General features: G+C 40.6%; 1 long non-coding RNA gene across 4 annotated transcripts in view; it reads left to right on the plus strand.

Annotated features, from left to right (window-relative positions):
* Positions 1-23,888, plus strand: part of LOC118908972 (uncharacterized) — a 58,115-nt gene that overhangs the window by 22,132 nt on the left and 12,095 nt on the right. For all 4 annotated transcript variants that reach the window (XR_008997280.1, XR_008997281.1, XR_008997279.1 and 1 more), the window contains exon 3: positions 22,304-22,453. This is a non-coding gene — a long non-coding RNA (uncharacterized LOC118908972). The remainder of the gene's footprint in view (positions 1-22,303; positions 22,454-23,888) is intronic.

The following is a 23,888-nucleotide window of genomic DNA, read 5'->3' on the forward strand; positions in this document are numbered from 1 at the left end:
TATGTTGCCTGTACTCTGTTGTTGGAAGTACCACACTAATTTGACTAGATGTCTATTGATGGACCCTTAAGGGAAGTATAAGAGATATAAGAAGGAAAACCAGGAAATGAGAGATGTAATTAAAATTTGACTCAGTGTGCTTGAAAAATTGATGCAAGGCTGAAGTAGACATACATACACCAGATGTTATATACTGTAAGATTGAGTTCTGGGAGGAAGTTGCAGGTTTGCAACTGGAATCAAGAACCTTGTAAGCGTATCATGTAAGGAGGAGTGTTTCTCTTCTCTTGACCCACTGAAGTCTAGCTAGACCCAGGAAAGGAGTGGCATGCTGGGTGGAGCCAAGAGTGACTTAGGGCAATTTCGCTGGTTCCAACACCGTCTTCTGCATACTTACTTCTGAGGATATGGCAGCCTGGTGCTCTAGTATCTGCTAATCTTGCCAGATCTTTGGTGAATAAGAGAAGGGCAAGGCTTGCTCAGTTTGCCCAGGAGGATAACTTCTGCCTTCTCCCATCCACCGAGGTATTAGAAGGGTTTGATCAGGATTGTGAGTTGACTAGTATAGATTGATGGAGAGAATTTATATATATATTTGGAGCATTTCTCAGATACTTTCTCTAGAACCCAGCTTCAAATCTGTACAGTTAAAGAAACTTTTGCACAGATTCATTCCTTATCTTGGTTTTTCTGTCCCAAAACCATCTCCATGACTCCACCTTTTACGTTCCCACACCTGGTCTCTCAGGCCAGTGGAGCAAGATGGAGAGGTGATCTCAGTGGGACCAAAACGATTAAAGAAAAGCTGCCTAGGCCTCTGGGAGAGGGATGGGCCAGACTCCGGCAAAAGTGATCAATAGCTAAGGGATTTTCTTTGCTGTCTTGCTTTCTACCTTAGGGCGCAAGGCCTGTGGGATCCTGGGATGACAGAAGAGGGCAGCCAGATATCCCTGTTGTGGTTCAGTACCTGTTCTAACACAATCCCTGTTGTGGGTAATGTGGAGTTTTCAGGGTGGCCTTCCAAGTGCCTTTTCCATCTATGTAAAGAACCAGTTGAGAAAGATGAAGGAGTCAGTTAAGTCAGAATATTATGAGTTTTACTATTGATAAAGTTGGGGTTAAAGAATGTAGGACTGTATTCTTTTTTTTTTTTTTTTCATAGGAAATGGTTGTAGTTTTTATTGAAACGATGTTCTTAAGTATGTTGCTTATCAATGTCTTCTTTTTTTTTTTTTAAATAATTATTTTTTATTGAAGGGTAGTTGACGCACAGTATTACATTACATGAGTTTCAAGTGTACAACACAGTGGTAGAACATTTATATACATAATTCTAGGTTCCAGCTATCACCCTACCAAGCTGTTACAATATCTTGACTATATTCCTTATGCTATACATTACATCCCGGTTACTTATTTATTTTACCATTGGAAGTCTGTACTTTTTTTTTTTTTTTTTTTTTTGGGAGGGCATCTCTCATATTTATTGATCAAATGGTTGTTAATGACAATAAAATTCTGTATAGAGGAGTCAATGCTCAATGCACAATCCTTAATCTACCCCAAGCCTAATTTTCGTCAGTCTCCAATCTTCTGAGGCATAACAAACAAGTTCTTACATGTAGAACAAATTCTTACATAATGAATAAATTACATAGTGAACAGTACAAGGGCAGTCATCACAGAAACTTTCGGTTTTGCTCATGCATTATGAACTCTAAACAGTCAGTTCAAATATGAATACTCATTTGGTTTTTATACTTGATTTATATGTGGATACCACATTTCTCTCTTTATTATTATTATTTTTAATAAAATGCTTAAGTGGTAGGTAGATGCAAGATAAAGGTAGAAAACATAGTTTAGTGTTGTAAGAGAGCAAATATAGATGATCAGGTGTGTGCCTGTAGACTATGTGTTAATCCAAGCTAGACCAGGGCAATAAAACATCCACATATGCAGAAGATTTCTCTCAGAACAGGGGGGGTGAGGTTCTAAGCCTCACCTCTGTTGATCCCCAATTTCTCACCTGATGGCCCCCCTGCGACTGTGCCTGTCTTAGGTTGTTCCTCCCTTGAGGAATCTTACCCGTCTCTGGCTAACCAGTCATCTTCCGGGGCCATACAGGGAAATGTGAAGTTGGTAAGTGAGAGGGAAGCCTTATTGTTTGAAAAGGTTAGCTTTTTACTTCTTTGCATATTTATGCCCTGTGGCTTCTATGCCCAGCATTTGTCTTGAGGTATCTTTACCAGTTGGAGGAGTTATGATACTCGGTAAATTTGATATGAGGCACGAATTCTATTTAAGGGTTGTAATTAGGAAGGAAGAAGAAAAGCTATAGAAGTAGCAGGCGGAAGAAAACATGGGAAGATTGATTATTTCTTTGACAAATCTTCTTGTAGAGTAACTTCAGCATATATAGGTTTTAAGCTACTACTTAAATTGTGCACACACATTAACATAATAGGAGTATAGTTACATAACCAAAGCATATCTGTAATTACCAGCCATCTCCAGTGAAACCAAGAAAACCATTAAGGCACCTTAGGCATTTGTGAAAACTTATCTATGATATGGTGGATATTGTCCAAATGAACTTGAACAGTCTGAGAGAAATCAGACAAATTAAAACAACCCATTCCTGGGGACTGTTCACATGCCATATGTTCTTTTAACAGTAAATAGTCTGTAGTTGTAAGACTTTGGAGCGCTACAATTTGCACTTCTCCAAATTCTTGGTTGAGTTCCAACAGTATAGATCCAGTCAAATTTGTTGTTTTACTGTATGCACAGGCCAGCTTAGATATCTCCTTCCTCATTCCCATGGCAAGTCCAGGAACTGGTGGGATGAGTGCATCTACAGCTGTAGCAGTGCGTGGATCTTTGTTGGGGTTTTTTGATGATCATCTTCTGGCATGAGTCTTCCAGAGAGTGCAGATGTTGGAAGTTCTTTTTCATATCGTATCTTAGTTCATTTTCGGGGTAGCCCAATTAGGCTTTGATCCTCTGTATAAACACAAACAGACCCTTTGCCTACACTTTTATATGCCCTTTATACCCTTGTGTAGAACTCGTTGGAGGTTACCACACAGGAACTGCCCTTTTTTTTTTTTTTTTTTTTGCTTTGTTTTTGGTATCACTAATCTACACTTACATGACGAATATTATGTTTACTAGGCTCTCCCCTATACCAGGTCTCCCCTATAAACCCCTTTACAGTCAGTGTCCATCAGCATAGCAAAATGTTGTAGAATCACTACTTGCCTTCTCTGTGTTGTACAGCCCTCCCTTTTCTCCTACCCCCCCATGCATGTTAATCTTAATACCCCCCTACTTCTCCCCCCCTTATCCCTCCCTACCCACCCATCCTCCCCAGTCCCTTTCCCTTTGGTACCTGTTAGTCCATTGTTGAGTTCTGTGATTCTGCTGCTGTTTTGTTCCTTCAGTTTTTCCTTTGTTCTTATATTCCACAGATAAGTGAAATCATTTGGTATTTCTCTTTCTCCGCTTGGCTTGTTTCACTGAGCATAATACCCTCCAGCTCCATCCATGTTGCTGCAAATGATTGGATTTGCCCTTTTCTTATGGCTGAGTAGTATTCCATTGTGTATATGTACCACATCTTCTTTATCCATTCATCTATTGATGGACATTTAGGTTGCTTCCAATTCTTGGCTATTGTAAATAGTGCTGCAATAAACATAGGGGTGCATCTGTCTTTCTCAAACTTGATTGCTGCGTTCTTAGGGTAAATTCCTAGGAGTGCAATTCCTGGGTCAAATGGTAAGTCTGTTTTGAGCATTTTGATATACCTCCATACTGCTTTCCACAAAGGTTGAACTAACTTACATTCCCACCAGCAGTGTAGGAGGGTTCCCCTTTCTCCACAGCCTCGCCAACATTTGTTGTTGTTTGTCTTTTGGATGGCAGCCATCCTTACTGGTGTGAGGTGATACCTCATTGTAGTTTTAATTTGCATTTCTCTGATAATTAGCGATGTGGAGCATCTTTTCATGTGTCTGTTGGCCATCTGTATTTCTTTTTTGGAGAACTGTCTGTTCAGTTCCTCTGCCCATTTTTTAATTGGGTTATTTGTTTTTTGTTTGTTGAGGCGTGTGAGCTCCTTATATATTCTGGACGTCAAGCCTTTATCGGATGTGTCATTTTCAAATATATTCTCCCATACTGTAGGGATCCTTCTTGTTCTATTGATGGTGTCTTTTGCTGTACAGAAGCTTTTCAGCTTAATATAGTCCCACTTACTCATTTTTGCTGTTGTTTTCCTTGCCCGGGGAGATATGTTCAAGAAGAGGTCACTCATGTTTATGTCTAAGAGGTTTTCGCCTATGTTTTCTTCCAAGAGTTTAATGGTTTCATGGCTTACATTCAGGTCTTTGATCCATTTTGAGTTTACTTTTGTATATGGGGTTAGACAATGGTCCAGTTTCATTCTCCTACATGTAGCTGTCCAGTTTTGCCAGCACCACCTGTTGAAGAGACTGTCATTTCGCCATTGTATGTCCATGGCTCCTTTATCAAATATTAATTGACCATATATGTCTGGGTTAATGTCTGGATTCTCTAGTCTGTTCCATTGGTCTGTGGCTCTGCTCTTGTGCCAGTACCAAATTGTCTTGATTACTATGGCTTTATAGTAGAGCTTGAAGTTGGGGAGTGAGATCCCCCCTACTTTATTCTTCTTTCTCAGGATTGCTTTCGCTATTCGGGGTCTTTGGTGTTTCCATATGAATTTTTGAGTTATTTGTTCCAGTTCATTGAAGAATGTTGCTGGTAGTTTCATAGGGATTGCATCAAATCTGTATATTGCTTTGGGCAGGATGGCCATTTTAACGATATTAATTCTTCCTAGCCACGAGCATGGGATGAGTTTCCATCTGTTAGTGTCCCCTTTAATTTCTCTTAAGAGTGACTTGTAGTTTTCAGAGTATAAGTCTTTCACTTCTTTGGTTAGGTTTATTCCTAGGTATTTTATTTTTTTTGATGCAATTGTGAATGGAGTTGTTTTCCTGATTTCTCTTTCTGTTGGTTCATTGTTAGTATATAGGAAAGCCACAGATTTCTGTGTGTTGATTTTGTATCCTGCAACTTTGCTGTATTCCGATATCAGTTCTAGTAGTTTTGGGGTGGAGTCTTTAGGGTTTTTTATGTACAGTATCATGTCATCTGCAAATAGTGACAGTTTAACTTCTTCTTTACCAATCTGGATTCCTTGTATTTCTTTATTTTGTCTGATTGCCGTGGCTAGGACCTCCAGTACTATGTTAAATAAGAGTGGAGAGAGTGGGCATCCCTGTCTAGTTCCCGATCTCAGCGGAAATGCTTTCAGCTTCTCGCTGTTCAATATAATGTTGGCTGTGGGTTTATCATAGATGGCCTTTATTATGTTGAGGTACTTGTCCTCTATTCCCATTTTGCTGAGAGTTTTTAACATGAATGGATGTTGAACTTTGTCAAATGCTTTTTCAGCATCTATGGAGATGATCATGTGGTTTTTGTCTTTCTTTTTGTTGATGTGGTGGATGATGTTGATGGACTTTCGAATGTTGTACCATCCTTGCATCCCTGGGATGAATCCCACTTGGTAATGGTGTATGATCCTTTTGATGTATTTTTGAATTCGGTTTGCTAATATTTTGTTGAGTATTTTTGCATCTACGTTCATCAGGGATATTGGTCTGTAGTTTTCTTTTTGGTGGGGTCTTTGCCTGGTTTTGGTATTAGGGTGATGTTAGCTTCATAGAATGAGTTTGGGAGTATCCCCTCCTCCTCTATTTTTTGGAAAACTCTAAGGAGAATGGGTATTATGTCTTCTCTGTATGTCTGATAAAATTCCGAGGTAAATCCATCTGGCCCGGGGGTTTTGTTCTTTGGTAGTTTTTTGATTACCTCTTCAATTTCATTGCTGGTAATTGGTCTGTTTAGATTTTCTGTTTCTTTCTGGGTCAGTCGTGGAAGGTTGTATTTTTCTAGGAAGTTGTCCATTTCTCCTAGGTTTCCCAGCTTGTTAGCATATAGGTTTTCATAGTATTCTCCAATAATTCTTTGCATTTCCGTGGGGTCCGTCGTGATTTTTCCTTTCTCGTTTCTGATACTGTTGATTTGTGTTGACTCTCTTTTCTTCTTAATAAGTCTGGCTAGAGGCTTATCTATTTTGTTTATTTTCTCAAAGAACCAGCTCTTGGTTTCATTGATTTTTGCTATTGTTTTATTCTTCTCAATTTTATTTATTTCTTCTCTGATCTTTATTATGTCCCTCCTTCTGCTGACCTTAGGTCTCATCTGTTCTTCTTTTTCCAATTTCGATAATTGTGACATTAGACCATTCATTTGGGATTGCTCTTCCTTTTTTAAATATGCTTGGATTGCTATATACTTTCCTCTTAAGACTGCTTTTGCTGTGTCCCATAGAAGTTGGGGCTTAGTGTTGTTGTCATTTGTTTCCATATATTGCTGGATCTCCATTTTGATTTGGTCATTGATCCATTGATTATTTAGGAGCGTGTTGTTAAGCCTCCATGTGTTTGTGAGCCTCTTTGCTTTCTTTGTACAGTTTATTTCTAGTTTTATGCCTTTGTGGTCTGAAAAGTTGGTTGGTAGGATTTCAATCTTTTGGAATTTTCTGAGGCTCTTTTTGTGGCCTAGTATGTGGTCTATTCTGGAGAATGTTCCATGTGCACTTGAGAAGAATGTATATCCCGCTGCTTTTGGATGTAGAGTTCTATAGATGTCTATTAGGTCCATCTGCTCTACTGTGTTGTTCAGTGCTTCCGTGTCCTTACTTATTTTCTGCCCAGTGGATCTATCCTTTGGGGTGAGTGGTGTGTTGAAGTCTCCTAGGATGAATGCATTGCAGTCTATATCCCCCTTTAGTTCTGTGAGTATTTGTTTCACATATGCTGGTGCTCCTGTGTTGGGTGCATATATATTTAGAATGGTTATATCCTCTTGTTTGACTGAGCCCTTTATCATTATGTAGTGTCCTTCTCTATCTCTTGTTACTTTCTTTGTTTTGAAGTCTATTTTGTCTGATATTAGTACTGCAACCCCTGCTTTCTTCTCACTGTTGTTTGCTTGAAATATGTTTTTCCATCCCTTGACTTTTAGTCTGTACATGTCTTTGGGTTTGAGGTGAGTTTCTTGTAAGCAGCATATAGATGGGTCTTGCTTTTTTATCCATTCTGTTACTCTGTGTCTTTTGATTGGTGCATTCAACCCATTAACATTTAGGGTGACTATTGAAAGATATGTACTTATTGCCATTGCAGGCTTTAAATTCGTGGTTACCAAAGGTTCAAGGTTAGCCTCTTTAGTATCTTACTGCCTAACTTAGCTCGCTTATTGAGCTGTTATATACACTATCTGGAGATTCTTTTCTTCTCTCCCTTCTTGTTCCTCCTCCTCGATTCTTCATATGTTGGGTGTTTTGTGCTGTGCTCTTTCTAGGAGTGCTCCCATCTAGAGCAGTCCCTGTAAGATGTTCTGTAGAGGTGGTTTGTGGAAAGCAAATTCCCTCAGCTTTTGTTTGTCTGGGAATTGTTTAATCCCACCATCATATTTGAATGATAGTCGTGCTGGATACAGTATCCTTGGTTCAAGGCCCTTCTGTTTCATTGTATTAAATATATCATGCCATTCTCTTCTGGCCTGTAGGGTTTCTGTTGAGAAATCTGACGTTAGCCTGATGGGTTTCCCTTTATAGGTGACCTTTTTCTCTCTAGCTGCCTTTAACACTCTTTCCTTGTCCTTGATCTTTGCCATTTTAATTATTATGTGTCTTGGTGTTGCCCTTCTTGGATCCTTTCTGTTGGGGGTTCTGTGTATTTCCGTGGTCTGTTTGATTACTTCCTCCCCCAGTGTGGGGAAGTTTTCAGCAATTATTTCTTCTAAGATACTTTCCATCTCTTTTCCTCTCTCTTCTTCTTCTGGGACCCCTATAATACGGATATTGTTCCTTTTGGATTGGTCACACAATTCTCTTAATATTGTTTCATTCCTGGAGATCCTTTTGTCTCTCTCTCTGTCAGCTTCTATGCGTTCCTGTTCTCTGATTTCAATTCCATCAATGGCCTCTTGCATTCTATCCATTCTGCTTATAAACCCTTCCAGAGTTTGTTTCATTTCTGCGATCTCCTTTCTGGCATCTGTGATCTCCTTCCGGACTTCATCCCATTTCTCTTGCGTATTTCTCTGCATCTCTGTCAGCATGTTTATGATTCTTATTTTGAATTCTTTTTCAGGGAGACTGGTTAGGTCTGTCTCCTTCTCTGGCGTTGTCTCTGTGATCTTTGTCTGCCTGTAGCTTTGCCTTTTCATGGTGATAGGAATAGTCTGCAGAACTGGGACGAGTGACGGCTGGAAGGACTTCCTTTCTTGTTGGTTTGTGGCCCTCCTCTCCTGGGACAACAGCGACCTCTAGTGGCTTGTGCTGTGCAGCTGCGCGCAGATAGGGCTTCTGCTTCCTGCCCGGCTGCTATGGAATTAATCTCCGCTGTTGCTGTGGGCGTGGCCTGGCTCGGGCAGCTACTCCAAAATGGTGGAGTCGCGTTGGAGCAGGAGCGGCTGGGAGGCTATTTATCTCCGTAAGGGGCCTCCCTGCTCCCTGCAGCCCAGGGGTTAGGGTGCCCAGAGATCCCGGATTCCCTACCTCTGGATTAAGTGACCCGCCCTGCCCCTTTAAGACTTCCAAAAAGTACCCGCCAGAACAAAACAACGCCCACCAAAAAAAAAAAAAAGAAAAAAAAATTTTTTTTAATTAGAAAAAAAAAAAAAGTTTTTAATTAAAAAAAAAAAAGGGTGGTCGTTCATTTGTCTTTATTCTCCGGTGCCAGCCTCAGGCCTCTGTTCACCGGTCTTTCTGCCCTGTTTCCCTAGTATTGGGGTCCCTATCCCTTTAAGACTTCCAAAAAGCGCTCGCCAAAACAAAACAGCAAAAAAGCAAAAAAAAAATGGTCGCGCGCTTTTCTTATGTCCTCTTTTGCCCAGCCTCCAGTGCCTGCTCACTGTTCTTGCTGCCCTGTTTTCCTAGTATCGAGGGCCCTGCACTCTGGCCCGGATTCCTGGGGCTGGGTGTTCGGCATCCCTGGGCTCCGTCTCCCTCCCGCTCTGCCTGCTCTTCTCCCGCCGGGAGCTGGGGGGAGGGGCGCTCGGCTCCCGCGGGGCCGGGGCTTGTATCTTACCCCCTTCGCGAGGCGCTGGGTTCTCTCAGGTGCGGATGTGGTCTGGATATTGTCCTGTGTCCTCTGGTCTTTATTCTAGGAAGGGTTGTCTTTGTTATATTTTCATAGATATATGTTGTTTTGGGAGGAGATTTCCGCTGCTCTACTCACGCCGCCATCTTCCGCCCCTCCCCCAGGACTGTATTCTTTCCCTCCAGTGTGGTTCTTGATGCTTGTATGCTTTTGCGAGGGCTTCTAAAACAAATTACCACAACCTTAGATGGCTTCAAATGAGAGGAATTTATTCTCTTATAGTTCTGGAGGCTAGAAGGCCAGAATCATGGTGTCAGCAGGGTCATGCTTTCTCTAAAGGATCTGGGACGAATCTGTTCTGTGCCTTTTCTTAGGTCTTTGTGTTTGCTGGCATTTCTTGACTTGCGGCCACATGATTCTAGTTGGCCTCCACCTCGACATGGTGCTCTTCCCTCTGTGTCCGTCTCTTCTCCTTTTATAAGGTCACCGGTCCTAACGGACTAGGATCCACCCTAATTGGGCATGACCTTATTTTAACTTGATTACATCTGCAAAGACCCTGTTTGTAGCTAATGTCACATTCACAGGTATTGGGGGTTAAGATTCATCATGTCTGTTGTGGGAGGACACAGCTCAATCCATAACAATGCCTGACTAAGGCAGTCTGCAAAGTGGAAGCCTGCTTGGCTCGCTGTGAGACCAAACTGCTTGAGCTGCAGGGTTTGAACTGAAGGCTCAGACTTGCAGCTGTCTCAGGCAAGGCCTAAGCCCTGCCTCTGCTCAACTTCACACACAGAAACTAGAGTAGAGCAGGAGAGCAGTAGAGCAGTACCTGCTCCGTGCAAGCCTTGACTGCTCAGTTTCTTTTAAAATCTCTCCATAGGAAAGTTGGTGTGAGTGAGGATAGAGAGGATGGCCTCCAAGTTTTGGGTGAGTCCTAATGAGGAACCGTGGGGGAGGCTGGAGTAAGTCTTCTCTTGTAACACTAGCACAGTTGGTAATCGTGCCTTGCTTGGTTCATTTTCTTTCTAGCCTGATGGCTTATTTGCTTACCTGGTGAGTGCTGTATCTCCCAGAGGGCTGTATTTTATGGTAGATTCTAGGTGGTTCTCTTCAGAGGCAGTTTGCAGTGCACACCCTTCTGTGGCAGGCATTGCCAAAGAAACTAGTATTCCATGATCAGAGCCACCGGGTTTCACTCTTCTCACAGAAATTGCTTAAATAAGAGAGCACAAGTCAGAAATATAGGTATACACAAGGAAAGCAACCATAGGATATAGATTTACATTTAGTAGGAAAGCATCTGCTTCAGTTTCTTTTTTTATTACCAGATAAAGATATATTATTGGAACAAGAATAGATGATTTTCCTTCATGATAAGGTAGAGTTTTTCAGACAAGAAGCTTGGGAGAATTATATAAATACAAGTTAATGCCAGACTTTTCTTCACTTAATAAAAAATCTTCAGCTCATTAAGAAAAAATTCTTAGGGTACTTACTATAAATACGGCAAAAAACACTGAAGGCCAGCTAGCTCTGTTGAAGCAAAATAGCACTTATCGTGGCAGATATTGTCACTCACTTTGGGGACTCAGTCTCTAATGAGATGTAGCATTAAAAAAAATACTATTGCATCATCCTCAGCTGAAAATCAGAGATATATTTCTTCACAGTCTTTCTCTGACTAGAAACATTATTGCAAGAATATTTTAAGTCTACTTTTCTACATGGATCAAAGAAATAAAGGTAAAAGAGAAGGCATGCAGTTTAAGTTTAATAGATAAATGTGGATTAGGAAAAGCCAGGGAATAGAACATTTATAAACTATCTTTTAAGGGTAAAGAATATAAGTAGACAACACAAAAGTGAAATTAAATGGTTATTAATGTCGAAAAATGATAAACATCACAAGAAAGCAAAGAAATGAAACTTAACACCAGACTTTTTTGCCTATGTTATTGACAAAGGTCTGGGTGGTAGGATTCATATTAAATTTTATTTACTCATTTATTAATTTTTAAAGTATCATTGCTGTACTACCATCCCTGTGACCAACTTATATTGTGACTGCAAATTATTAACATTAAATTTTTAGATACTTCAACAGGTTTTAAATTTTATAATCATCATATATTAACTTTATAGATTGAATGAAAAAGGTCTAAAACATAAGCTAACTAGGTCTTTAGTATACGTACCTGGTTTGTAGGTAGAACTGGTTTTGTGTAATCAAGGGAGCAGTGCTGCTAGGAAGAGGCAAAGTTTATTTCACAGACCAGTTAGCAAACTAGGTCAAGGGCTGAGGCTTAATTCTGATTGTTCCTAATTTGCTGCATATTTTAGAAGTCTCATTGCTTCATTTTCTTGTCAGAACTTTTCTGTCCTGTTTTTTAGACCAAAAGCCTTGATTCCTCTGTTTCTCTTGCTTTTATCAGGAAATTCCATTCTAACTATATCTATAATCTGACCACTTCTCAGTGCCCACCACTGATCTAAGTCATCATTTTGTTTGTCTGGATTGGTGCAAACTGTCTCCATGCATCCAGCCTTGTCCTTTTTTTGGATACAATAGCCAGAATGATGAGGCAGCTCTCTTCTCTGGGGTTATTGGAAAAATTAAATTAACAAATGTAAAGTATTTAGCACAGAAAAGGTACATAGTAAATCTTTTCTTTCTCCATTTTAAGATATTCTATGTGTAGTGTTCAGCTGAATAAAGCCTTATTGCATACCTAGCCCAGCAGAAGGCTAACGCTGTGAGACTTTTTTTTTTAAATGCCTACAGTTGTAAAGTGCCAAAAAGTGCTTTTATGTAATTTATTTTATTTGACTTGATCATTACAGTAACCCTGTGAACACTTTACTTGGGTCCCCGTTTAAGATGAGCACAAGGAAAATCGGATCACAATGAAGTAAGAATAAATATTAAGTGCTAGTTTTATGTGGGATAACAAGCAACCAAGACAGTCTCTGCCCTCAGGGAGACTGTAATCAATCAGGAATATTTTTGAGTATGTCTGACTTGTGTTGCATTTCCAACTTGCATTGCTATCTAGATATCATAATACTAAGGGTAGGAATGAGCTATTGCTGCCAGTATCTGTAGTTAAATTGCCTATTCATGAGACATTTTCATGCTGACTGGGGTGTTCTCTAGAGATGTGGGAGATGAGTAATATGAGTATTTCTGTTAGCGTTGAGTTTATTTTCTTTTAGCCTGAGAATATAGAACTTTAAAAACGGCAACCTTGCATGTTTAAGTGCTTTGGGAATAGGAGAGAGAAGTGAGTTCTGTTTGCACTGGAAAGAACTCTGAGTCAAGGCTTAGCTTTAGAGATGGTTATGATAAAGCTTCAGGCGTCAGACATATATATTTGGAGTAGCAATATCAATTGCACAAGGCTTTATACATAGTAGGAGCTCAATATATATTTGCTATCTATCTTGAAACACTCCTCTCACTTCTGTGATGCCAGACTTCTGATTTCCGTCCTACCCATCTGGCTTTTTTGTCTCCCTTGCAAGCTCATCCTCCATAACCTGGGCAGGAAATGTCCCATAGCGGACATTTTGCTGACAGCTCTGTTCTCTTTTCTCCTCTCTTGTTCTCTTTCTCCCTCTCCCTTTTCTCCAAACCTATGCCTTTCTGTTATCTTCCTCACATTCACAGTTCAGTAACCATGTATATGCCAACAGTTCTTAAAATTTATATTTCTGTCCGTGACCTGTTCTCTGACTTCCAGGTGCAAACATCCCGTTCTTTCTGGGTCAGCCTTGGAAGGTTGTATTTTTCTAGAAAGTTGTCCGTTTCTTCTAGGTTATTCAGTTTGTTAGCGTATAATTTTTCATAGTATTCTCTAATAATTTTTTGTATTTCTGTGGTGTCCGCAGTGATTTTTCCGTTCTCATTTCTGATTCTGTTTATGTGTGTAGACTCTCTTTTTTTCTTGATAAGTCTGGCTAGGGGTTTATCTATTATGTTTATTTTCTCGAAGAACCAGCTCCTGCTTTCATTGATTCTATTGTTTTGTTCTTCTCAATTTTATTTATTTCTGCTCTAATCCTTATTATATCCCTCCTTCTGCTGACTTTAGGTCTCATGTGTTCGTTTTTTTCTAGTTTCATTGACTGTGAGTGTAGAGTGTTCATATGCGATTGTTCTTCGTTCCTGAGGTAGGCCTGTATTGTAATATACTTCCCTCTTAGCACTGCCTTCACAGCATCCCACAGATTTTTTTTGCATTGTTGAATTACTGTTGTCATTTGTCTCCATATATTGCTTGATCTCTTTTTTTTTGGTCATTGATCCATTGGTTATTTAGGAGCATGTTGTTAAGCCTCCATGTGTTTGTAGGCTTTTTTGTTTTCTTTGAGTAATTTATTTCTAGTTTTATACCCTTGTGGTCTGAGAAGCTGGATGGTACAATTTCAATGTTTTTAAATTTACTGAGGCTCTTTTTGTGGCCTAGTATATGATCTATTCTTGAAAATGTTCCATGTGCACTTGAGAAGAATGTGTATCCTGCTGCTTTTGGGTGGAGAGTTCTGTAGATGTCTGTTAGGTCCATCTGTTCTAATGTGTTGTTCAATGCCTCTGTCCCCTTACTTATTTTCTGTCTGTTTGGTCTGTCCATTGGAGTGAGTGAAGTGTTGAAGTCTCCTAGAATGAACGCATTGCATTCTATCTCCCCTTTTAATTCTGTTAGTATTTGTTTCACATATGTAGGTCCTCCTGTGTTCGGTGCATAGATATATATAATGGTTATATCCTCTTGTTGGATTGTCCCCTTTATCATTTTGAATGTCCTTTGTCTCTTGTAACTTTCTTTGTTTTGAAGTTTATTTTGTCTGATAAAAGTACTGCAACTCCTGCTTTTTTCTCCCTGTTAGTTGCATGAAATATCTTTTCCCATCCCTTCACTTTTAGTCTGTGTATGTCTTTGGGTTTGAAGTGAGTCTCTTGTAGGCAGCATGTAGTTGGGTCTTGTTTTTTCATCCATTCAGTGACTCTGTCTTTCGATTGGTACATTCAGACCATTTACGTTTAGGGTGATTATCAATAGGTATGTAATTACTGCCATTGCAGGCTTTAGATTCATTGTTCTCAAAAATTCAAGGGTAACTTCCTTACTAAGAGTCTAACTTAGCTCACTTAGTATGCTATTACAAACACAGTCTAAATGTTCTTTTTCTTTCCCCCTTTTTTTCCTCCTCCATTCTTTATATATTAGGTATCATATTCTGTACTCTTTGTCTATCCTTTTTTATTACCTCTGGTGACAACCATTTAACCTTAGGAATACTTCCATGTATAGCAGTCCCTCCAAAATACAATGTAGAGATGGTTTGTGGGAGCTAAATTCTCTCAGTTTTTGCTTATCTGGAAATTGTTTAATCCCTCCTTCAAATTTAAGTAATCCTGCCAAATAAAGTATTCTTGGTTTAAGGCCCTCCTGCTTCATTGCATTAAATATATAATGCCACTCCCTGTGGCCTGTAAGGTTTCTGCTGAGAAGTCTGCTGATAGCCTGATGGGTTTTCCTTTATATGTGATCTTATTTCTCTCTCTGGCTGCTTTTTTTTTTTTCTTTAGTTCATTTTATTATCATTAAGCTACAATTACATGAAGAACATTATTGTTACTAGACTCCCCCTTCACCAAGTCCCTCCCCACAAAACCCATTACAGTCACTGTCCATCAGCGTAGTAAGATGCTGTAGACTCACTACTTGTCTTCTCTGTGTTGCACATCCCTCCCTATGCACCCCCCCCACATTATACATGCTAATCGTAAGGCCCCCTTTCTTTTTCCATGTCCTTATCCCTCCCTTCCCACCCCTCCTGCCAAGTCCCTTTCCCTTTGGTAACCGTTAGTCCATTCTTGGGTTCTGTGATTCTGCTGCTGTTTTGTTCCTTCAGTTTTCCTTTGTTCTTATGCTCCACATACGAGTGAAATTATTTGGTCTTGTCTTTCTCCACCTGACTTATTTCACTGAGCATAATACCCTCTAGCTCCATCCATGTTGTTGCAAATGGTAGGATTTGTTTTCTTATGGCTGAATAATATTCCATTGTGTATGTGTACCACCACTTCTTTATCTATTCATCTATTGATGGACACTTAGGTTGCTTCCATTTCTTGTCTATTTTAAATAGTGCTGTGATAAACATAGGGGTGCATCTGTCTTTTTCAAACTGGGCTGCTGCATTCTTAGGGTAAATTCCTAGAAGTGGAATTCCTGGATCAAATGGTGTTTCTATTTTGAGCTTTTTGAGGAACCTCCATACTGCTTTCCACAATGGTTGAACTAATTTGCATTCCCACCAGCAGTGAAGGAGGGTTCCCCTTTTCCGCAACCTCACCAACATTTGTTGTTGTTTGTCTTTTGGATGGTGGCGATCCTTACTGGTGTGAGGTGATATCTCATTGTGGTTTTAATTTGCATTTCTCTGATGACTAGTGATGTGGAGCATCTTTTCATGTGTCTGTTGGCCATCTGAATTTCTTCTTTGGAGAACTGTCTGTTCAGCTCCTCTGCCCATTTTTTAATTGGGTTGCTCGCTTTTTGTTTGTTGAGGTGTGTGAGCTCTTTATATATTTTGGATGTCAACCCTTTATCAGATCTGTCATTTATGAATATATTATCCCATACTGTAGGGTACCTTTTTGTTTGATTGATGGTGTCCTTTGCTGTACAGAAGCTTTTCAGCTTGATATAGTCCCACTTGTTCATTTTGCTTTTGTTTCCCTTGCCCAGGGAGATATGTTCATGAAGAAGTCGCTCATGTTTATGTCCAAGAGATTTTTGCCTATGTTTTTTTCTAAGAGTTTTATGGTTTCATGACTTACATTCAGGTCTTTGATCCATTTCAAATTTACTTTTGTGTATGGGGTTAGACAGTGATCCAGTTTCATTCTCTTACATGTAGCTGTCCAGTTTTGCCAGCACCATCTGTTGAAGAGACTGTCATTTCCCCATTGTATGTCCATGGCTCCTTTATCATATATTAATTGACTATATATGTTTAGGTTAATATCTGGGGTCTTTATTCTGTTCCACTGGTCTGTGGGTCTGTTCTTCTGCCATTACCAAACTGTCTTCATTACTGTGGCTTTGTAGTAGAGCTTGAAGTTGGGGAGTGAGATTCCCCCCCACTTTATTCTTCCTTCTCAGGATTGCTTTGCCCATCCGGGTCTTTGGTGGTTCCATATGAGTTTTTGAACTATTTGTTCCAGTTCGTTGAAGAATGCTGTTGGTAATTTGATAGGGATTGCATCAAATCTGTATATTGCTTTGGGCAGGATGGCCATTTTCACGATATTAATTCTTCCTAGCCAAGAGCATGGGATGAGTTTCCATTTGTTAGTGTCCTCTTCTCTTAAGAGTATCTTATAGTTTTCAGGGTATAGGTCTTTCACTTCCTTGTTAAGGTTTATTCCTAAGTATTTTATTCTTTTTGATGCAATTGTGAATGGAATTGTTTTCCTGATTTCTCTTTCTATTAGTTCATTGTTAGTGCATAGGGAAGCCACAGATTTCTGTGTGTTAATTTTGTATCCTGCAACTTTGCTGTATTCTGATATCAGTTCTAGTAGTTTTGGAGTGGAGTCTTTAGGGTTTTTTATGTACAATATCATGTCATCTGCAAATAATGACAGTTTAACTTCTTTACCAATTTGGATTCCTTGTATTTCTTTGTTTTGTCTAATTGCTGTGGCTAGGACCTCCAGTTCTATGTTGAATAACAGTGGGGAGAGTGGGCATCCCTGTCTTGTTCCCAATCTCAGAGGAGAAGCCTTCAGCTTTTCACTGTTCAGTATGATGTTGGCTGTGGGTTTATCATATATGGCCTTTATTATGTTGAGTTACCTGCCCTCTATACCCATTTTGTTGAGAGTTTGTATCATGAATGGATGTTGAATTTTGTCGAATGCTTTTTCAGCATCTATGGAGATGATCATGTGGTTTTTGTCCTTTTTGTTTATGTGGTGGATGATGATGATAGATTTTCATATGTTGTACCATCCTTGCATCCCTGGGATGAATCCCACTTGGTCATGGTGTATGATCCTTTTGATGTGTTTTTTAATTCGGTTTGCTAATATTTTGTTGAATATTTTTGCATCTATGTTCATCAGAGATATTGGTCTGTAATTTTCTTTTTTGGTGGGTTCTTTGCCTGGTTTTGGTATTAGGATGATGTTGGCTTCATAGAATGAGTTTGGGTGTATTCCCTCCTCTTCTATTTTTTGGAATACTTTAAGAAGAATGGATATTATATCTTCTCTGTATGTCTGATAAAATTCTGAGGTAAATCCATCTGGCCCAGGGTTTTTTTTTCCTGGGTAGTTTTTTGATTACCGCTTCAATTTCTTTGCTGGTAATTGGTTTGTTTAGATTTTGTGTTTCTTCCTTGGTCAGTCTTGGAAGGTTGTATTTTTCTAGGAAGTTGTCCATTTCTTTTAGGTTTTCCAGCTTGTTAGCATATGGGTTTTCATAGTAGTCTCTAATAATTCTTTGTATTTCTGTTGGGTCCGTTGTGATGTTTTCTTTCTCGTTTCTGATTCTGTTGATGTGTGTTGATTCTCTTTTTCTCTTAATAAGTCTGGCTAGAGGCTTATCTATTTTATTTTCTCAAAGAACCAGCTCTTGGTTTCATTGATTTTTCCTATTGTTTTATCCTTCTCAATTTTGTTTATTTCTTCTCTGATCTTTATTATGTCCCTCCTTCTGCTGTCTTTAGGCCTCATTTGTTCTTCTTTTTCCAGTTTCGATAATTGTCATGTTAGACTATTCATTTGGGATTGTTCTTCCTTCTTTAAATATGCCTGGATTGCTATATACTTTCCTCTTAAGACTGCTTTCACTGCATCCTACAGAAGTTGGGGCTTTGTGTTGTTGTTGTCATTTATTTCTGTATATTGCTGGTCTCCATTTTAATTTGGTCATTGATCCATTGACTATTTCAGCATCTATGGAGATGATCATTTGGTTTTTGTCCTTTTGGTATGTTGTTAAGCCTCCATGTGTTTGTGAGCCTTTTTGCTTTCTTTGTACAATTTATTTCTAGTTTTATACCTTTGTGGTCTGAAAAGTTGGTTGGTAGAATTTCAATCTTTTTGAATTTACTGAGGCTCTTTTTGTGGCCTAGTATGTGGTCTATTCTGGAGAATGTTCCATGTGCACTTGAGAAGAATGTGTATCCTGTTGCTTTTGGGTGCAGAGTTCTATAGATGTCTATTAGGTCCATCTGTTCTAGTGTGTTGTTCAGTGCCTCTGTGTCCTTACTTATTTTCTGTCTGGTGGATCTGTCTTTTGGAGTGAGCGGTGTGTTGAAGTCTCCTAAAATGAATGCATTGCATTCTGTTTCCTCCTTTCGTTCTGTTAGTATTTGTTCCACATATGCTGGTGTTCCTGTGTTGGGTGCATATATATTTATAATGGTTATATCCTCTTGTTGAACTGAGCCCTTTATCATTATGTAATGTCCTTCTTTATCTCTTGTTGCTTTCTTTGTTTTGAAGACTATTTTGTCTGATACTAGTACTGCAACACCTGTTTTTTTCTCCCTATTGTTTGCATGAAATATGTTTTTCTATCCCTTGACTTTTAGTCTGTGCATGTCTTTGGGTTTGAGGTGAGTCTCTGGTAAGCAGCATATAGATGGGTCTTGTTTTTTTTATCCATTCAGTGACTCTATGTCTTTTGATTGGTGCATTCAGTCCATTTACATTTAGGGTGGTTATCGATAGGTATGTACTTATTGCCATTTCAGGCTTTAGATTCGTGGTTACCAAAGGTTCCAGGTTACTTTCCTTACTATCTAAGAGTCTAACTTAACTCACTTAGTATGCTGTTACAAACACAATCTAAAGGTTGTTTTCTATTTCTCCTCCTTTTTCTTCCTCCTTCATTCTTTATATATTAGGTATTAAATTCTGTACTTTTTGTCTGTCCCTTGATTGATTTTGAGGATAGTCAATTTAATTTTGCATTTGCCTCCCAATCAGCTGCTCCACTTTCCCTACTGTGGTTTTACTACCTCTGGTGACAGCTATCCAACGCTAGGAACACTTCCATCTATAGCAGTCCCTCCAATATGGACTGCAGAGATGATTTGTGGGAGGTAAACTCTCTCAGCTTTTGCTTATCTGGAAATTGTTTAATCCCTCCTTCAAATTTAAATGATAGTCTTGCCGGGTAAAGTAATCTTGTTTCTGGGCACTTCTGCTTCATGGCATTAAATACATCCTGCCACTTCCTTCTGGCCTGTAAGGTTTCTGCTGAGAAGTCTGATGTTAGCCTGATGGGCTTTCCTTTGTATGTGATCTTATTTCTGTCTCTGGCTGCTTTAGCAGTCTGTCCTTATCCTTGATCTTTCCCATTTTAATTACTATGTGTCTTGGTGTTGTCTTCCTCGGTTCCCTTGTGTTGGGAGATCTGTGGATCTCCATGGCCTAAGACACTATCTCCTTCCCCAGATTGGGGAAGTTTTCAGCAACTACCTCCTCAAAGACACTTTCTATCCCTTTCTCTGTTCCTCTGGTATCCCTACAATGTGAATATTGTTCCGCTTGGATTGGTCACACAGTTCTTTCAATATTCTTTCATTCTTATAGATCCTTTTTTCTCTGTGCCTCAGCTTCTTTGTATTCCTCTTCTCTAGTTTCTATTTCATTTATCATCTCCTCCACCGTATCCAACCTGCTTGTAATACCCTCCATCGTGCTCTTCAACGATTGGATCTGAAAGGAAAGGAGCGACACACAGCAGCAATTCACTGGAGAATTCCGCTTTATTAGGGAAAGGTGCTGGGTTATATAGGAAGGGGCATGGGGTGATTGTGGTGTTACTTCTACGGGGCTGGTGGCTATTGGCTAGGTGCTGGGATTAGGGGGGCTAGGGGTGATTGGGCTTCAGGTGGCGCCGGCGGGAACCGAGGACCCGGAAGAGAAGCAGGAGGTTCGCCATCTTATGGGTGGGGGCCCTTCATGATCTGTGACCTGAATTCATTCCCAAGTTCTTGGATGTCTTTCCATACTTCCATTAGAATGTTGATGATTTTTGTTTTGAACTCCCTTTCAGGAAGAGTCACGAAGTCCATATCATTTAAATCTTTCTTGGGAGTTGTATTAATAATTTTACTCTGCACAAGGTTCCTTTGGCGTTTCATGTTTGTATATGGCGCCCTCTAGTGTCCAGAAGCTATTCTGGAGCTGCTTTGCCCCTGAAGCAATGTCGGGGGTTGCAGGGGAGCGGCTGCTTTTGCCTGGGGGGAGGAAAGAGCTGTTCCCCGCCTCCCGGCTGCTGTGCCTGTCTCCACTGACTGAGCCAGTGGGCCAGTCACACAGGTATGTTTTTGTCCCAGAGCAGCCGGATATTGGTCCCTGCTTTCCAAAAGCGGCCGGAATCCGTCTCCCCAGGAACTCTGCCTGTATTAACTTTGCAACCCGGTAGTCATGCGAGTCTCATGAAAGCACCATGTAATGTAGGTTTGTGCTCCCAGAGCAGATCTCCAGAGCTAGGTATTCAGCAGTCCCAAGCCTTCCACTCCCTGCCTGCTCCGTTTCTCTTCCTCCTGCCGGTGAGCTGGGGTGGGGGAGGGGCTTGTGTCCCATGGAGCCACAAGTCTGGTACGTTACTCGTTCGGTCAGGTCTCTTTTCTCCAGGTGTGTGCTGTCTGAAGTTGTCCTCTTTCCTGTTGCTCTCTCAGGATTAGTTGCGCCAATTAAATTTTCTAATTGTATCCAGTTTTAGGAGGAAGCCTCTGTCTCTCCTCTCATGCCGCCATCTTTAATGTCTGGCTGCTTTTAATAGTCTATCCTTATCCTTGATCTTTTGCATTTTAATTAATATATGTCTTTGTGTTGTCCTCCTTCGGTCCCTTGTGTTGGGAGATCTGTGCACCTCCATGGCATGTGAGACTATCTCCTTTCCCAGATTGGTGTAGTTTTCAGCAATTACTTCCTCAAAGTCACTTTCTTTCCCTTTTTCTCTCTCTTCTTCTGGTACCCCTGTAGTATGAATATTGTTCCATTTGGATTGGTCACACAGTTTTCTCAGTATTCTTTCATTCCTAGAGATCCTTTTTTCTCTCTGTGCCTCAGCTTCTTTGTGTTCCTCTTCTCTCGTTTCAATTTCATTTATCATTTCCTCCACGATATCTAATCTTCTTTTAATAGCCTCCATTGTGCTCTTCAATGATTGGATCTCCGTCCTAAAGTCATTCCTCAGTTGTTGAGTATTTTTCTGTACCTCCGTGAGCATGTTTATGATTTTTATTTTGAAATCTTTTTCTGGAATATTTATTAATTCAGTCTCACTCAGTCCTTCCTCTGGTGTTGAGATTTTGCTTTGAACCAGGTTCCTTTGACCTTTCATGTTTGTATGTGGTGCCCTCTAATGCCTGGAAGCTCTACTCTCTCAAGCTGCTTAGCCCCTGGAGCGATGTTGGGGCTCGCAGGGGAGTGGTGCTGGTGTCTGGGGGAAGAAAGAGGTGTTTCCTGTTTCCTGGCTGTCATGCCTGTCTCCACTGCCAGAACCATTTGGGCCGAACACAGAGGTGTAAGCCTCTATGGTTTGTATTTGTAGCTACCAAAGGCAGGGCTTCCCTCTCGCTGGCCTGATGCCAGGACAGGGGCTGCGGGTTTCCAAGCCAGGTGCAGGCTAGCTGGGAAGAAGACACATCAGGCTGTGTATCATGGTGGGGGGCCTTGGAGTTGTTTAGCCAGCCAGGGGGTTGGAGCGCCTGAAGATTGTTTAAGTTAACTGTGGGGAGCCGGCCAATAATTAAATCATAAGACTTCTGGGAGAAAGAAACTCTTGCGTGCTTTCTTGTTACCAGCTTGGAACATGGCGGTTAGAGCTCCTTGCCAAAATAAGCATATCTGTGTGAAAACAACCCTGCTTTGATCTAACTGCAGCTGCATACGCCTCCCTTTTGTTCCTGTGCAGCTGCATGCCCCTCTCTTTTCCTGTTTCTTACCCTATAAAACCCCACGTATCTCAAGAATAAATGAGACTTGATCAGAACACTGTCTTGTCTCCTTTTCTCGTGTCTCTTGTCCCATCCATTCCCACTCCCCTCCTCAGGTCCACGTTGACTTACCCGTGGGTCAGGACAAGTGGCGCCTAACGTGGGTCCCGAGTACGGGGGACGCCGTGAGGAACGCTGTGCAGTGTGTCGGCCGACAAAGCATATAGAGACAGGAGGACATCCACCCGGTGCTCGCCTGAAACTCGGTAAGTGCACACACGATCATGGGACAAGCAGTTAGTCAGCAAGAGCTGTTTATTTGTGGATTGAAAAAGACTTTAAAGACGGGTTTCAGTCAAAGACTTGTTAAAATTTTTTGGCCATATAAAAGATGTCTTGTCCTTGGTTTCCTAATGAAGGAACTATTAATGAGTCCCGGTGGAAGCGCGTGGGTGATGCTTTTAAGGATTACTATGACACATTCGGCCTCGAAAAAGTCCCCATAACCGTTTTCTCTTATTGGAATCTCATAGATGAGATCCTATCCCAGAGACATAGAGACCCTATAGTAGCAGAAGCCATTCAAGCCGGAGAACGGGTCCTGCAAAAAGAAAGTAAAGCCACCTTAAGCCCTGTTTTAGAGGAGGAAAAACCAGTCCTGGAAGAAGACGTAATGTCCTTTGATAGTAGTGACGAAAGTCACCATGCCCTTGATATTAAGTTCACTAGTAAAAAAAGGGGGGGGCTCTGACAAAGCCTCTATATCTGAAATCCCCAAAAAGGGACACAAAGAAGAGAAAAACACTAATCAGATAGGCGAAAGCCCGCCATTGAAAGACACCCATAAAAGGAGCATAAAAACTGTTGTTAAGGCTGTTGCAAAAGATTTGAATGACAATGATGAGAGTGATTTAGAAGAAGAGGTGGCTAAATATAATAAAGATGACTGGCCAAAATTTCCGCCTCCCCCTTATCGAGCCTTGCCTAGTGTACCTCCTTTTACTGCATTAGTTACCAATCCTCATCAGCAATTATTGGACAAAATACAGTCAATAAAAGAGCAAATAAAATTAGAAAAAGAGCATCAGGATGTAATTCGACAATTTGAAGCATTAAAAATAGGAAGAGTAGAGAAAAGTAGTTCCAAAATTAAACCTGAAAATCAGACCACGCCACCAGAGCAACTTAAACCTCCAATAAAGGGAGCTACTCTGAAAGCCCAAATTAGACAAGATAATCTATCTGTCCCTTCAGAGACAGAAGCCTTTCCCGTTACAGAGACCACAGACGCCCAAGGACAGGCGTGGAGGCACCATAATGGCTTTGATTTTAAAGTTATCAAAGAAATCAAATTAGCCGTTGCACAGTATGGTGCTACTGCCCCCTACAGCATGGCCATAGTAGAATCAGTAGCGGAAAATTGGCTTACTCCCGGAGATTGGAGATCTCTCTCGCCCACGCTACACTGTCAGGCGGTGACTATCTCTTGTGGAAATGAGAATTCATTGAGAATTGTCGCGATACTGCGTGACGCAATGCACAGGCAAATAGTGGGTGGACTTACGATATGTTAGCAGGTGAAGGCAATTTTTCCACCAATGACCAACAGATGCAATATGATGCAGGATTGTATGCTCAGATTCAAGTAGCAGCTACTAAGGCTTGGAGAAAGATACCAGTAAAAGGAGATGCTAGTGCCTC

Source organism: Manis pentadactyla, chromosome 4 (assembly GCF_030020395.1).
Source record: "Manis pentadactyla isolate mManPen7 chromosome 4, mManPen7.hap1, whole genome shotgun sequence".
Taxonomy (NCBI): domain Eukaryota; kingdom Metazoa; phylum Chordata; class Mammalia; order Pholidota; family Manidae; genus Manis; species Manis pentadactyla.